Source organism: Molossus molossus, unplaced genomic scaffold (assembly GCF_014108415.1).
Source record: "Molossus molossus isolate mMolMol1 unplaced genomic scaffold, mMolMol1.p scaffold_m16_p_5, whole genome shotgun sequence".
In the NCBI taxonomy this organism is placed as follows: Eukaryota; Metazoa; Chordata; class Mammalia; order Chiroptera; family Molossidae; genus Molossus; species Molossus molossus.
The window spans coordinates 88,579,222-88,596,237 of NW_023425388.1; the positions used below are offsets into that span (position 1 = coordinate 88,579,222).

General features: G+C 33.7%; 1 pseudogene; it reads right to left on the reverse strand.

Annotated features, from left to right (window-relative positions):
* LOC118616999 overlaps window positions 1-16,999 on the reverse strand; it is a 175,907-nt pseudogene extending 158,908 nt beyond the window's left edge.
* Between the last annotated feature and the right edge of the window lie 17 nt (window positions 17,000-17,016).

The following is a 17,016-nucleotide window of genomic DNA, read 5'->3' on the forward strand; positions in this document are numbered from 1 at the left end:
TCTCCCCTCCATGATTTTTTTGTTTTCATTTTATAAAATAATAGTTTATTTTATTTATTTATTTATTCATTTATTTATTTATTTATTTATGGTACTTGCCCCTAGCGGGAACCAAACCTGGGATTCTCTGGTCTGCAGGTTGATGCTCAACTGCTGAGCCAAACTGGCCAGGGCTAAAATAATATTTTATTTTTAAATTACAGTTAATATACAATATTATTAGTTTCAGGTGTACAACATAGTGATTAGATATTCATGTAACTTACAAAGTGATCACCAGAATTAATCTAGTACCCATCTGACACCATATATGGTTATTAGAATATTATTGACTGTATTTCCTATACTATACTTTACATCCCCATGACTATTTTGTAACTACTAATTTGTGCATCTTAATTCTTTCCCCTTTTATATTCATCCCTCCCAACCCATCTTTCCTCTGGTCTATTGTTTTCAACAAGACTCTCAGGGAATGAATTTCACTAAGTTCTGAATAAATTCAAAATATCACAATTTAAAGAACATTATCTGTTGCAAGGAATCCAAGAAAATTGACAGAGAAATATGAAAGCTAAATGTTCCTCAGTATCACTTCTAATATACTAAATGGATATTTAAATGTAGCTCAGAATCAGTCCAATAAAATGAAAGCATATACAAAAATGGCTGAGGAAGATCAAAGAGCTAAACAGGAATGTATGACAGCTATCTGTATGTCCTGAGGCAAAGATAGCCACATTTAAAGTATTAACCAAAAGGATATTTTCACAAGAGATAGAACTCTGTATGATTACAAATAATAACTTTATTTCTACTATGTAAATGAGGATTATGTATTTCTTTAATAAGAATATGCTATGTTAGGTTGAAGAAAGATCAAAGCAATAGTTTCAATTTCTAAATAACTGAGCATCTTTTAGGCTCATATCAATGTGATAACAGCAAATTTGTAAAAGAAAATATATGTATACATACTATGGAGTACAAATTATGAAGAATGTTCTAAAATACTATAATTTTAAAATTGTACAAAATAAAATTAAATTTAACGAAAGCTACATTAGAATTATTAAACTATAAAAATGCAGTTACTTAAAGAAAAAAAAGAACTGCAGAGGTGAAGATTTTATACTTAGTATTAATATTTTAAAACCTTATAGTTTATTTCAGTGACATCATCTATGACCTTCTTTGTTATGTAATGTTCCAAATAGGGTTATACATTTACTTTGTGTGGATCAAAATTATTCTTCACCTCCTCCCTGGAGGTCTAGTGGTTATGATTCAGCTCTCTCAAAATTATTCCTCATTAGTTAACAGCATTTTTCAAGTACACATTATGCATCATATTAAAATTATACTAAATAATGAGTACATAAATGAAAATCCTTAGTCAATTTACACTTGAATAAAAGATGGAAATGAGTTATTAACATGGAATGAAGCACTTCACATTTTAAAATTAATATTAAAACAGTCTAATTTTGATTGAATATTGACAATGTAAAATTAAATTTCTGTTACTGCAAATATATTAATATAAAATGTAATAAAATTATATAAAGATTTTAAAAAGCACATAAGGGTCCAATGAGAGGAAGTGCATTATAATGTTAAAAAACAAAAAAATATATAGCCAAACTATCTAGTCCCAACACTCCTCAACTATGTGATATATATTTAACTTAAATGTGATATATATTTAACTTAAATATATTTAACTATGTGATATATATTTAACTTAAATGTGATATATATTTAACTTAAATATATTTAACTTAGGGTTAGCTAATACTTGTGCTTTTAAAGTACCTACTGGGGCATAGTAAGCCTTGTGTTTGTGTTGGTTAAATTAAAAAAACAAAACAAAACATGGGAAGGGAGGAAAAGAATAAGAGAGACCACTGGACTCAGGTTTGTGGTTAGCTTTATTGCTCTTTTATTTCACAGTCAAAAGGTGAGAAGGAAGTAGAAGGGATGTTCTTTCCCATAGAGTCCCTCTAGCCCTTTAATCTGGAGATTTCAACATCTCCTAGGGTTTGGAGTCTCAGATAAATTCTCGGAATCTGGCTGAAGGTCATGAAAAGAAAGAAAAGAGGACTAAACAAAAGTATTTTAAAAGCCATACCAGGAGATGATATTGATTATGTCCACCCACATTCATAGGCCAAACTCTTTTGGCACAAATTAGACTATAAGAACCACAATATTTTAGAAATATATTACAAAAAAATAATTCAGAACAGAGGTAAACTATCACAATTTTGAAATCTGAACTAACTATGCTTAAGCATTTGAACTTATAATAAGAAAAAAAAACCTCAAATAAAATAACCACAAAAATAGAAGAATAATCATTTGAAATTGAACATAGTACTAAATTTCAGTGTGTCCAAATGAGAATAGATTTAAGTGAAAATCCAAAGGAAAATTTAGATGAGTAAATATAGTCAACAGAGTGGAATTGAAAAATGAATCAGAAATAAAATTATAGACATTGTGATGGCATAAGATTCAACATAAGTATCTTAGACTCTGGGAAACATTAAAAAAATGAAAAAAGTTTATTTTCAAGGTAAAATAGAAGAAAATTTTCTAGATACAGTATCTGAATCTAAATTTTTGAAATGGCCCTCCTTGTACCTGAGAATTTTATCTTGGGCTGATCTACTTCAAGATATATAAGTAACATTCTTGGGACTTAAAGATAAATATCAAAGTGAAAAGTTTTATTAATTTTCAAAAGAGAGAAAATCAGATTGGTATCAGATTTTAGACAGCAATATCTATAAGACAAAAATAGAGATGCATTTTCAAGATACTCAAGCAATCAAAAATGTAAGCCAAGAATTGAATAACCATCTAAGATGTCAAGATGTCTTCATTTTATTCAGTCTCCAGAAGAAGAGTTAATGTTTTTTTATATAAGAACACAAGAATTACTATACTCTGTAATCCTTTCCATAGAATCTTAAAGAAGATAAGCTTTATTCAATTGATAAATAACTGAAAAAGAGTAGCTGACAAATAGCTATAGTAGGATCCTCAATTTTTACCTTAGTACTTGGCCATCTGGAATAAGGACTATATCTCACCTTCTTTTATGCATAGTTGTGGCTTTGTTCCGTCCATTTGGATATAAACAGAGCTGATCTGTGCCAATTCTGTAATATGTCTTTAAAGTGATGTATTGTGTCCTATCTCCTTTATTTATTCTTCCTTTTGTCTGGAATGCCAATGTAAAAGCTAGAACTGGAAAAACCTTTTTGAACTAGGTGAACAAAGAGATTTGAGTCAGAAGAAACCTACATGCCTGACAATACAGAATTTTACATGTAGACTCTACAATGCCACATAAATACGAGAGTTAAATACAATTCTCAGTTTTTAAAGACATTGTTATTCTGAGGGGGTTTTTTTGTTTTTTTTTTATCCTCACCCGAGGACATTTTTGTTCAGGTAGAGTGGGAGGGAGAGAGAGGAACAGAGAGAGAGAAAGAAACATCGACGTGAAAGGATCACATCGAGTGGCTGCCACCCGCACGACCGACCAGGGCCGGGGACAAACTGCAACCGAGGTACGTGCCCCCAGCGGGAACCGAACCCGGGTCTCTCTGGACCGCAGGCCGACGCTCTAACCGCTGAGCCAAACCGGCCAGGGCTATTCTGAGTTTTTGAAACTAGAAGTCAAATCTAATTCTAATTATGACAGAGCCAGTCTACATAATCAAGATTATTCTAAGTGTCAACAGAAACTTGCATGGTTTGATGAAGGGAGGAGCCATTTACTAGGTCAGGGAGCTGTGGAAGTGGATCAGAATAACTGTACTTGAATTCAGTGTGGCTTTGGGGATGTCTATATTGAGCTCATTTTCAAATAGGAAGGGCGACAGGTTTGCCTAGGTTGCTGCAACTGATAATTGGGCATGGAGCTTGATCAGAAAGGAAATATTATACTGTCAAATAATTATGGTAGTATTGTTGCCACAGCAAATAGGATTCTTCCATGGTATCACAGGAAATGCATTTCAAGGATATACACATAGGAGAATTTGAGGTGTAGTGGCAAGATTTATTGGAACAAAAACAAAGGACTGCCCCAGTTATACCATGCCCCAGGTCTCATCGAAGACCAGGTGGTTCAGTTCTGTCTCCCTGCAGAAGAAGTCCAGACTCTGGGGCTGTAGGCCTGCATTTGTCCCCACCAGGCCCAGGAAGAGAACCAGGAACTAGGCTGCTGTGCAATTAGCCTGACATCAGTAGTCTAGCTTGGTCTCTGTTCCCAGCTGGACCACCTGGCTGCTAAAGGGAGGGAGCACATGCTGGCCTTGGGCCTTTGTTAAGCTTTGATGATATTTACATGGGCTTGATAAAAAGTGGACTTTCTTTCAAACTATCCAGTCACTTTCTAGTATCTTCCCAGGGACCTCCCCTTATCCAATCCAGTTCCAGGATCTTTTGGGGCTTTGTGCCTTATCCTATCTGACCTTTTCCCCAAATAATCCCAGGCTGTACATCTTCCTTTATAGTCACCAGTTTGGCTCAAACTGCACATGCCTCAAAGTTCTGCTTCATTATCTGTCTTCTATTGTGCATGTGCTTAGTAGAAGGATGTCGCCCTGTGCCTCCTTGGTTTCTCTGCCCTTGCACCCAGCAAAGAAATTTCCCCTCAACTGCCCACAGTAGTGGGCTGATTGTTCCCCTGAAGAGATTGTAAAGACTGTCTTTCCTGCCAACTCAAGGAATATTGTCCCTTTGGCAGAGGATTTGGGTATTTCCTGGGGGAGAAGATTGGGGGTAGTCTATGAAGCTGTAGCTTGTTGACTAAATCAGGCTTAGCCAGTTTTGCTCCCTTCTCTTTTGTTAATACTTAACTACAGTCGTTCCTCATTTATCACGGTTAATCCGTTCCAGACTCTAGCGGCTGCACCTGGCATTGAAGGATTCCTGGGGTGCTCGAATACATAGGCCTACAGTCCATATATTCAGTAATTTAATACAGGGGTGTATAATTGACTCAGACAACCTAGTGCATGCTGCATCGTTTTCACTGTCTCAATCAACTTTTTAATGAATATATTTGAAAAATCTGCAATAGAGTGAAACCGCAAAAGTCAAAGTGCGAAATGGCGAGGGACGACTATAACTGACTACTGTAAGAGTACTGTCTTTGTTTACTGGAAGTTTTAACATTCATTTTTAAAATATAAATCTTATGGGTTTCTATACCTATGTATATGATTGCAAGACAAAACAAAATAATAAAAAGAGTTCTTTCAGTTTTGATTTTTGCAAGTCTTTTTTTAAAATATGTTTTTATTGATTTTTTTAAAGAGCGATAGAATCATCCATGTGAGAGATGGCTGCCTCCTGTACACCCTGTACTGGGGATCAAGCCCACAACCGGGGCATATGCCCTGACCAGGAATCCAAATGGGACTTCTCAGTCCATAGGAAGATGCTCAGTCCACTGAGCCACAGCAGCTGGGTGCAAGTTTTTTTAATATAAATGTAGGATGATGAAAATGGAGAGCCAGTATACTGTTTCAGGGAATTAGTAGTAGTTAATTTTTAAATAACAAATTTTATATTAATGTAACAAAAAATTTATTTGTTCATTTTAAATTTAATTCAATTTGTTTTGTATAATTTTTGGAGTGTCCTGTTCACACTACTTGTTTGAAAGTTGTCTTCTGTGGTTCACCAAATGTGGTATTAAAATACACTAAACTACCTATATAAATTTTTACTGAAAGGATAAAAATATCAATGAATTTAGGTAAATTGATATTTATTTTTTCTAATATTAAAAATGGCAACAATATTGAAAGTTCAAAGTCAGTAATGCTGTGCGCAGGCATTCTAAATAGCAATCTCAGATGGTGAATAAATAAAAATTGGATTTCTTTAAAGAAAAAGGGGGGTGAGGGAAGGGGATATCCAAAGGGAAGGGCTACACATCACTGAGCCGTGGGGTATTGGGTCGATGATGGCGGCCCCAAGGAGCTGGAGTTTCGTCCTTATATGCATTCATTGATGGGAAGCTATTGTGAGGTTTGGGTTGGGGGGTTTGAGCAGTGGGGTTGGGTCTACAGGAATGTTTATGTGCAATTGGGCAGCTTTAGTTCCTTATTTGGTTTGATTGCTGGTATCAGGCATTTCTTGCCTGGCCAGTTCTCCTGGTCTTTGTTCTCCTGTGTCTGGAAGTTTGGTCATTGTTCTCCTCTGGCAGGAAGCTTACCATATGACCTTTAAGAATTATGTTGCCTTCTAAGTTCTCACAAATATAATTTCAGTCAAACTGAAGTTTTAAGTAAAGCCAACCAGAAAGCAGTTTCTTTTTTCTGCTATCCTGGTTTGGAAAACATAGAGGCAAAGCTCTAAAACAGAGGTGATAAACATAACCATGTGTCCTACAGTAGACAGATAGTTGTTGGAGAGTTTCTAAACAAAGAGTAATGTTTTTATTTATTGATATTTTTACTGTTTAGTGTCATTTTAGAAACAAATCTTTATATCAAATATTAAGATATTATTTTAAACCAACAAGGTGGCAAGCATAATTTTTATGCTTGTCATATAATGTTTGGAATGTTTTCAATTGGTACCCTTTTGAAAATCATGCTTTGCAATTATAATTGTAGACCTTTGTTTAAATAGGTTAGGCCAGGCATAAATTTAATTATATATTCTCAACAAAACCTGCATTCTGTCTTACTCCCTCCCCCTCTCCAAATATTCTGTGTGATTGCCACCTTTTAAAGAGCCTTTGTCAAGAAAGGAGCTAAATTCTATAAAACCTATATGTTAAGTATTTTGAAGAGATGCTTGCTTTGTTATTGGTTCTTGTTGTGCATGGCTGAGCTGTACGAGATGGAGTGTCAGATCCTATTATGCCATTTTGGCAATAAAATAACGTATATTTTCTTCTTTTTTTTTTATCCTCACCTGAGGACATTTTTGCATTTATCTTTAGATAGAGAGAGAGGAAGAGAGAGAGAGAAACATTAATGTGAGAGTGACACCCACTGACTGCCACCCACACAACCCCAACCAGGGCGGGGGACAAACTGCAACCGAGGTACATAACCTTAACAGGAACTGAACCGGGACTCTATGGTCCAGGGGCTGACGCTCTAACCGCTGAGCCAAACTGGCCAGGGCTGCATATTTTCTTTTTTTAAAACATAATTTAACCCTGGAAAATGATGCTGCACATTATAGCAATAAAACATTAATACATGTTCAAAATAATTTATAAAATTATCCATTTACCAGAATTTTTACTTTTCTCGTATTTTCATAGTATCTAGAGTACACACAAGTGATTATACAATGCATCTCCTTTGATTTTTAAATATGTATACACTTACAATATAGAGTACCTGTATACAGATATTCCATAAAGTACAATATATAATATTGAGTATTTTCCAGAATATATGTGTTATCTCTAAAATAAAAGACCTCACTTGAAGACAAAAATTTGTTTCACACTGTAAGATGAATCTTTCTCAAAGACCATACTCATAAAACAGCTAATTTTGTGGCATGTGCAAAGTGTATTTATAGAAAGTGTATATATTTCGGTATACAAGAAATACACTAAAATATTTATAGAAAGGAAATTGTCCTGTTTTTCTGCCATATTAGCCTTTATAAAATGCTAACCTAAGAGCTTACCTAAAATCCTCTATAGTTTTGGAACACAAAATAAAACAGATATTGCTATTTTATACACATTATATGTTCAGAGGAGGAAAATCTTACTATATGAATTTTATCTAAAAGGTTATTTTAATCCACTTAGAATATATTTGAATTTCTAAAACTATTTTAGGTAAAGAGAAAATAAAAACCAGAAATCCTAAACATTTCTTTTTTATGCTTTTAAGTCATTTCATTTTTTATTATAATAGAGCATCTGAAATGATTATTCACTGGAGACATATTTGGGAGAAACCCATTTTGTTCAAATTGCCCAAGATTAACAAAGAAAATCATTATAAAATTTTGAAGAATTTATACTAAAATTATATCTAAAATGTACAGAGAGCTTATAAAATTATTTTCTCCTCTTTGCACATATTAAAAGTTGACTGTCTTAAAATGTAAGAAACCCTGTGCTTCACCTGTCCCTGGCACAGCCATGAGGAGCTGCCGAAAGCCTGGGAGGACACCTGAGGTAAAACCCATGAAAGTTGAGAGATTCCTTCACTGGTCTCCATGATTTTCTCACTCTCAGGCCTCCAGTAATTCATCAAAATTACCATTTAACTACTACTATCAGATTATGACTCTAGAGGCTTCTGTTTCTGATCCTGGTTGTATTCTCTGAATTTTCCTGTTTCTTCAGATTTCAGAGCATAATTTGCTCTTGCAAGTCCAGTTCATTGATGAGTCCAAGCAATGTTGATTTCCACTTTGCTCATTGTTTTCTTCTTGCAAGGATGGCTGTGGCAACTTCCAAGTTGTTTTCCTCAACAGTAAAATCAAAGTTCTCTCATTTTCTTACATTAAAAAATAGTGCTTTAACTTACTATAATTCAACATCTACCTTTGATGAATTCTCTAAGCTTTTGTTTTTCCAAAACATCTTTATTTCATTTTCTATTTTGAAAGGTATTTTTGCTGCATATAGCATTTTAGTTTCATCTTAATATTTGTCTTTTGGAATTTTAAAGGTAGTTTATTTTTTCATATCGCTTTAATTTCTGATAAATATTCTGGGCTTATTACTCTCTGTATAGACTATCTCTTACTGCGGTTGCTTTTCAGATTTATCATTTTGACTCGTGCTCAATAATAGACTTTTGATGTGCCCTAGTGCAGTTTCTTTTAGTTTGTTTGCTTGTCCTGCTTGGGTTTTGTAGGCATTTTTAGACATGTTGATGTAAGATTTTTCTCAAATATGAAAAATTTGTGAGAATTTTTCAAAATATTTTTTCTGTTCACATATCTTTCCTTTTATTACTCCAATTATATTTATGCTAGGTGGCTTAATATTGTCCCACAAGACAACTGATTTTTTTTCTCAGTCTCTGTCTCTGTTTCCATATCATTTCTAGTGTGGTTTCCATGGTTACTGATCTTTTATTCTACAATATGTTCTTTTTAAAAAATTTTTTTTCTTTATTGATTTTTAGAGAGAGAGAATGAGAGAGGGAAAGAGGTAGAAACATCGATGAGAAAGAACATCAATTGGCCACCTCTTGCATGCCCATCATTGGGGATCAGGCCCACAACCTGGGCATGTGCCCTGACTGGGAATTGAACCACTGATCTCTGGGTGCGTGGGTCGAAGCTCAACCACTGAGCCATACTGGCTGTGCTGTAATCTGTTCTTAAGTCACCCAATAGTCTTATTTTTGTATTTGAAAGTTTATATTTTACAGATGTAAAACTTCTATATTATTCCAGTTATGTCTGTTATTTCTCCCACATTAATTTCTTTTTTCTTTAAAATTTTAAGGTATAATAGATGCTTTAAAGTCACTGTCCAGAAATTCTATCATTTTTGTCATTATTGAGTATGTTTCTAATGGTTGATTTTTTTCTTTTTCCTGATCCTGGGTCATGTATTCTCATCTCCTTGTTCATCTACTAATTGTTTATTCACTGTATCCCGATATTGTAAATGTTAGAGTTTCTGGTATCTGGACATTTAGGAAAAAAAATCCCACTTTAAGGAGTGTTGAAATTCATTATGGAAAATATGCATGTTACTTGCATATTCACTTGATTCTTTTGGTACTAGTAACCCAAATTTTGTGGAGCAGATTTAGAGTAGCATTTAATTCAGGAGTTTCTATTATATTTGACCTTTTAGGTATCTCTGTTGAATGTTCCAAGTTGTCAATGCAGTTTCTTTACTTTAGTTGGTGAGGTTGTAAATATTTCACAGGTATGAGCTCTAAAATAAAACTTAGTTTACAGTTTGGGGTAGTTCTTTGTCTGGTCTTGAGGACTTTTATTCTATGAATTAGTACTTTATAGATTCAGTGATGAGTGAACTCAAAGGAACCATAGGAAATTTTCTGAAAAATTTTTCTGCATTATTCCCTCTCTATGTTATTCTGTACCACAAATCCCAGCTGCCTCAGTCATTCCAAACTGTATTTGTATCTCTCTAACTCAGAGGATCCATTGTATGCTGCTTAGTATCCCCCTCCCATGTCTTCATTCTAGAAAATGCCTCCAACTAGAAAGCATGGGCAAACACATGTTTCTGTCCCTTGTGTCTGTCCCATCTCCCATCACCCCAGGATCACAGCTCACAGCTCTCTGTTGTCCATTTTTACATTGCCACCAAAAACTGATCATATTTTTAAATCTTACCTATGTGTGGTAAAAATAAAATTTCAAATTTTAGCTGTTTATGAAGGGGAAAATTGTTCTTGTGATATATCATTATGGTTCTACTTTAAATTTCCCTGATGACTTAATGATGTTAAGCAACTTTTCCACCTATTTTTTACTATTGTGTGTTTCTTGGAAAGCGTTTATTAAAAAAATTTCCCATTTTTACTGAGTTGTCTTTTTGAGTTTCAATAGTAGATAATATAGATGAATAGATGTTTTTAAACTCGGTGATACCCAATTTATCGATTTCTCTTTTATGTTTATTGCTTTCTGTGATCTGTCTTAAAACTTTTCATTCTCTCAAATCAAAAAGATTATTTTATGTTTTCTTTTATGTTCATGGTTTTAGCTTTTATGAATAGATAAAGCTGATCTTAAATTTGATATAGAATATGAAGAAGATGGGAGGATTAAGTTTTTCAAATAAACATTCAGGGTTTTTTTGCATGTTTTTGAGAAAAACTTTTTTCCCCATTGGATAATTTTATAGCTTTGTCAAAAATCCATTGTATAAGTTTGAGTTCAATTCTAGGTTCTTTATCTGTTGATTCTTATATTAGTAACACACTGTCTTCATTATGATGGCTTTCTATTATGTCTTAAAGTCAGGTAAGTAAGACATCAAACTATATTCATTTTCAAGAATACTATTTACATTCTATGTTTTTTATTATACATTTTAAAATAAAATTTGAATTTCCAATAAAAAGTTCTGAGATTATTTTGGAATTGCTTTAAATAGATACAGAAATTTGCCGAGAACTGATGGCGTAACAATATTGAATTTTCTAATTGATGAACATGTATATATCTCCATTTTCTACATCTTCTTTAATTTTCTTAAGTAACATTTTATAGTTCAGTGAAGATCTTACGCATCTTAAAAAAATTAATTCCTAATTACTTTGGCTTTGATGCTATTGTGAATAAATTTTTAAAAATACTCATCGTTCAGTTTCTTGTGGTTGGTAAGAAGAAATGCAATAGAGTTACACATTTTAACTTTGTAAGCTGCTTTCCCCCCTAAATTATCATTACTTCTATGAAGATACATGAGAATAATGCATACAAATGTCCACTAAAATTGGGATATAAAAGAAGATACAGCAATAGATGTGAATGTATTGCTTCCTACATGGATAAGCCTCTTAAATTTTTGAGTGAGAGTACCCAGACACAAATAATTTTATTTATATAAAATTCAAAAGCAGAAAAAACAAATCTCTGATGTTAGAAGTCAGAATATGATTAAACTCTGAACAGGAAGGAGGGTGGTAATTAGAGGAAGTACATGAGAAGCTTCTGAGAGATAGGTAATTGTCTATTTTGTATCATGTTTAGGGTTAACGGGCTGTATTAGTTTGATCATAATTTATGTATATGTACACTTGTTATTTGTATATTTTTATGTCATATTTCAATATAAAAGTTTACTTTTTAAAAACTTTTGCCTACTTATTCCTACATAAATTTTGTAAACTCAAGTATTAGAACTCAGCATTGTTTTGTGGAAACTATATTCAGTCACTTATTGATGAACACTAAAACTGTACTGATGAAATGATGAATGACTCTAATATAAAAACTGCTGAGCCACAAGATTTAACAGTACTGTACTCTAAAATAAGGAGTGGAAATTCACCTTACAATTACTTAGTCAGGTTCTTAATATATTTTTTTCACATATGAAATAAAAGTCATTGCATTTACTAGATCACTAATAATTTTCTGGGTAATTTATATTTTTGAAGTAATTCATACTTATCTAATAAAAAATTCATTAGTGAGAGACATTTATAAAAATAATTGAGCTGGACACATGAACAGTTGTAGAGTAAAAAAGGATTGTCTTTTCAGTTTTTCTTTTCTTTTTTTTTTTTTATATCTTTTTAAGCCATTTAATCTAGAACCTACTGAGTGGGTAGAACAGACAAGTAACTGCCTAAAATAACCAATAGTAAAGGTTTCTAAAATATCAAGGGAATAGATTAAGACACAGTGCAATTTAACTGTAGATTTTAGAAGTGATTCTTTATATTTTTTATTTTTTGTTAATCCTCACCTGAGGATATTTTTTCATTGATTTTTAGAGAGGGAGGAGGAATGGGAAGAAAGAGAGAGAGAGACAGAAAGAGAGAGAGAGAGAGAGAGAGAGAGAGAGAGAGAGAGAAAGAGAGAGAGAGAGAGAAACTTCAGTGTGAGAGAGATACATTGATTGGTTGTCTCCCGAATGACCCTGACTGGGGTCGGGGATTGAACCTGCAACTCAGGTAAGTGCCCTTTACTGGGAATCGTATCCGTGACTCTTTGGTCCTCAAGCTGACATTCTAACCACGAGCCAAAGCAGCCAGGGCAACAATTTTTTATTTAACTAGCAAAAAGAAAACTGAAAATAATTCAGCATCACTAAAAACATACACATCTACACACATACAAAAATGAATAATTAGGTATTACAGAAAATTGTGAAATGTTTGCTCACTTTTTCATATTTTCTATGACCCAATCATCGTTTAATTGAATTTGCTTATAAATATAATTTTATTTATAGATATTAAGTTCTTTCCATTATTATATAATATTGAATATATTCAATATAATATTGAAAAATAGAGAATATAATTTGATAATAAACCTAATTGTCAGCCTGTCCATGGAATGGACACAAAGGTTTTCATGTCATAGTTTTAGTATCATTTGATATGTATTCTCTTCAGGTACTTGGCTTTGTACATAGCATACAGAGGGATGAAATGGAGTATTAGCTAGACCCAAAACCATGAGTAACTTCTCAAGCTCATGATATTAGCTAAGCCTTTACTTAGACAGCTATTGTCATTGCCTGAACAAGAAAGAAAATTCTCATAACAATATTGTTATAATTAAGATCCAGATGGTTTAGAGAAGGCACAGGCTCAGTAGAACATCACATGAGAGTGATGATGTCGGCAGTGATCCCTGTTCTCATGGGATCTGTTAAACAGATTCTAAAGCGACCTTGGGAACCTTATAGAAACTGGACATTGGACCACTGGCAGCCTATACGGGATAGTATTAGGATGTCTGGCTCATAAGTATAAATACTGCATTCATTTTACCACCTCGAAGCCAGCATTCTTGCTAATAGAAGAGAGGTGTACAGACCAGAACACTGCTAATTCAGGAATGTAACAGGTGTTCATAAGGCAAAACAGCTCCCAGAGATGGCATATTAAACTTGAGAAGGATCAAAGCGAAGACTTACTTCTAAAATATTACAGGGCTATATGGATTAAAATTGTAGGTGATGAAGTGTGGGTGACTTTCTAAGAAACCAAAACATGGGCATTCTAGGAATTTGAATGTGGGGGATCTTGCCTGGTTTTACATCCAGTGTCACAGAAGAAGGCTGACAAACTCTCACATGTCCAGTCTAATATTATGCCACACTTGTTCTAGGTGCTTCAGGAGCCACTCAGGCATGTGTTCCTGGCTCCTGCTGGTATTTATTAGAACCTGCAGCTCGTAGAGTTTATAAAATCTCTTGTTTTATCCCAGGACCAGTTCTTCGCTAGTCAGGCCATGCTAGTGACTGGCTTAGTGGCCGGGAGGTCAGGTGAGAGCAGATCCTGAGTGGGTATGTGGTAAGGCACTTGCACATTTGAAGTCTTACCATCTTCATGAAGGCTGGAGTGCCTTTTATAAAGAGGATTTAGTCATATCTATACCCTAAAAGACAGAAAAATCTGAAGAGCATCTACTCAGAAATTCTAATCCCAAGATTTCCATTCCTTCCTTATCAGTGTCCTACTACTGGACACTTACCAGAACCCTGATTTCAGCATTTTCTGAATTTCTGCTTTTCTTAGGACTGGGCCCTGATCTTGGCCCACACTTTGACTACCTTCAGGCTACCCTCTATCAAGGATACTCCATATGCTTTCATGGAGGTCCTCTGGCTCTCCTACTTTTCTTTTGATTGACTTATAACTGCTTAAACTGATAATTTTCTCTCTTCAAAGCATCAATTGTACTCAATATAGGCACCCAGTTAACCAGTCCTTATCATTGTTATTTACTCTATACCTCTCTAATGTCATAGGTAAGGGAGTCCATTACATTCCATCCCCCTATTTCACTGTAAAAACATTAGCAAAAAGTTATATTCTACAGGACCTTAAGAAACATCAGTATCCTACTTTGGAGATGTGGCATTCTTATTGTTTGCTAGCTGGTGAGTGATCAAACTTCAGAATCCTTAGAATCTTCTTCTAAGAGGCATTCTTGGTACCAACTGTGTTATATTGAGTTATCTAGAAGCAGAAACTGATACAAAGATTTGGGAGTAAGATTTATCAAGAATTTTGCTCTTAAGAGAAAAGATTTACGTAAAAAAAAGCAGAATGAAGCAATGGAGACCTAGGAGACCTGCACAGAAACTCTGGTCTCAACTGGAGTTTAAATTTCATGAATTGCAACACAAAGGTGATCCCATCTTGAGGCAAGTGGACCAGAATTGTGTGCCTCCCCCCTTTAGTCAGTCCTCGGCTATGGGAATCTCCTCAGTGTGCAAAACTTGTCAGGTGAAGTAGCTTTTATTTTCCAAGGGCAATTTTTTCCAAAGGGGAGATCTATGAACCATTAGCAGTCAATACTCACAAGAGCTGAGGAACGTGATACTGACTCAGAAAACGGGACTGGTAACTCTGCTACAAGTGGGCAAGAAAGAACCATTAAACTTTTAAACTGATACATAATTCATTACTTGCAACTTGTCTGGTAATTGGTATTTTAATATTTTATTTTTATCAGAAAGAGATATAAATATTTATATTGGATATGTTCTATTATTTCTCAATTAATATACTTTAAATAGTATTACATAATAAATTTTTCTTATTTTTGTAGTACAAAATTATTTATTACCTGTATTATGATTAGCAATAAGAGAATATTTAATTATAGTAAGTGGCTAAATCATTGGTAATAACACTTGAAATAATCTGTCTTGGATGCAAAGCCAAATATACTACATAATGAAAAACTAACAAGATGTAAGAGAAGAATATTCTTATTATAAAGTTATATTTGTATAATTTGTTAATAATCTTATTGGAAAATTATATTTCCTTATATATGAGGTTTATGTTAAGATAAACCACCTATAAAGTATAAAATATGAATTAAATTAAATTAAATATAAATTCTTTGGAAAATATTCTAAAAAAACTAATGAAGAAGCAGTGTAGAGGTTGGACTTTTATAAATTCATCAGTCAAGCTCAGCTGTCTATAGGCAGGAGTTCTTAATAACAGCTCTATCAGTATCCTGATGGATTTCACTGGATTTTGCTTATAATGAGAGACTGACAAGATGCTCTATTGTGAATGAGGGTCCTTCTTTTCCACTAGATTTATCAAATTAGCACACATTCCCAAAATCATGCCACTCATTATTTTATTCATACACTGTTCACTGATTTGTGTTCCCAGAAGAGAACAAGCAATTTCTAACAATAAAAGAAATCCCCTGAAATGGTGATAAATATATACATTTTTATAGCACTATATGTGTTTTAGCCTTTCAACCATTGTCACATTTTTACTGTCTTTTTTCTTTTTTCATTTTTTGCAACTATACTATGAGGTTGGTAGGGCATACTAAGTCTGGATTTTTGGTTGGTTTATTTTATGGTTTCTTTTATTGTTTTTGATGTAACACAGACATTCAAACATATCCAAGGTAACATAAAAAGAAAGTGTTAGATCCAAAATGAGACCCAGCCCATTTTCTGTGATCTCCAAAGCATTTTAACATTTATAATGTTATAGTGTTTCCTCTTCATAGACAACAAACATTTTATAAATATGTGCTTGTAAAAAATAATCATATTATACATGAAATATATCAATGACATAATTCCAAATATTTAATAACAAAGTTAGCTAGAGCCCATTTGATACTTCCTTGTATTTGGAGAATGACAATTTTACTAATTACTGTCATGTCTTTTATTTTTAATAATAGATTCAACGGTATTAAGAGTAAATATTTCTGAGTAGTAAAAACACAAAATTACAAACAAAATTAAAAGGCAAACACCATTTAAGGAAATATTTGCTATGTTCAGCAAATTGTTACTATTTTCCAATGTGTAGAGTTTTTACAAATAAAGAAAAACACAAGTAGCAAATTCTTAGTTGATAGAAGAGCAAATTTAAATGTGCAATGGAAAACAACACTATTGTTAGCTGCGGGAGTAAGACTTGGCTGAGGATTTTAGCAATGGAACAATGCCTAGTAAAGTGGCCTAAATTCAGAAAACAAGCTAAAAGAGTGTGGCAATACAATTGAAAATACCTTCCCCATAGGAAACAGTTTAACATGGTTGCTCTGCTCAATTTGCTGCGCTGTGCTGTTATGTCAGCTGCTTAAGTCAAAGATTGCCAAGTGCTTCTCCCCTCCTCTCTAACAACGAGGCAGCAGGTGCAAAGATCAAGTTCCTTTCCTGATGTGGAAACATGGCATTCAGCAGAGTAGGCAGGGACTCAAATCAAACAATAGTTGTCAAGAGTATCAGCCCTACAGAATAACTGTCAACCTCCCGCACTCCTCAGACTCCAACCTCTTCAACTCCTGCTTGCTCCGTCTTCATGTTCAATTTGATCTTTA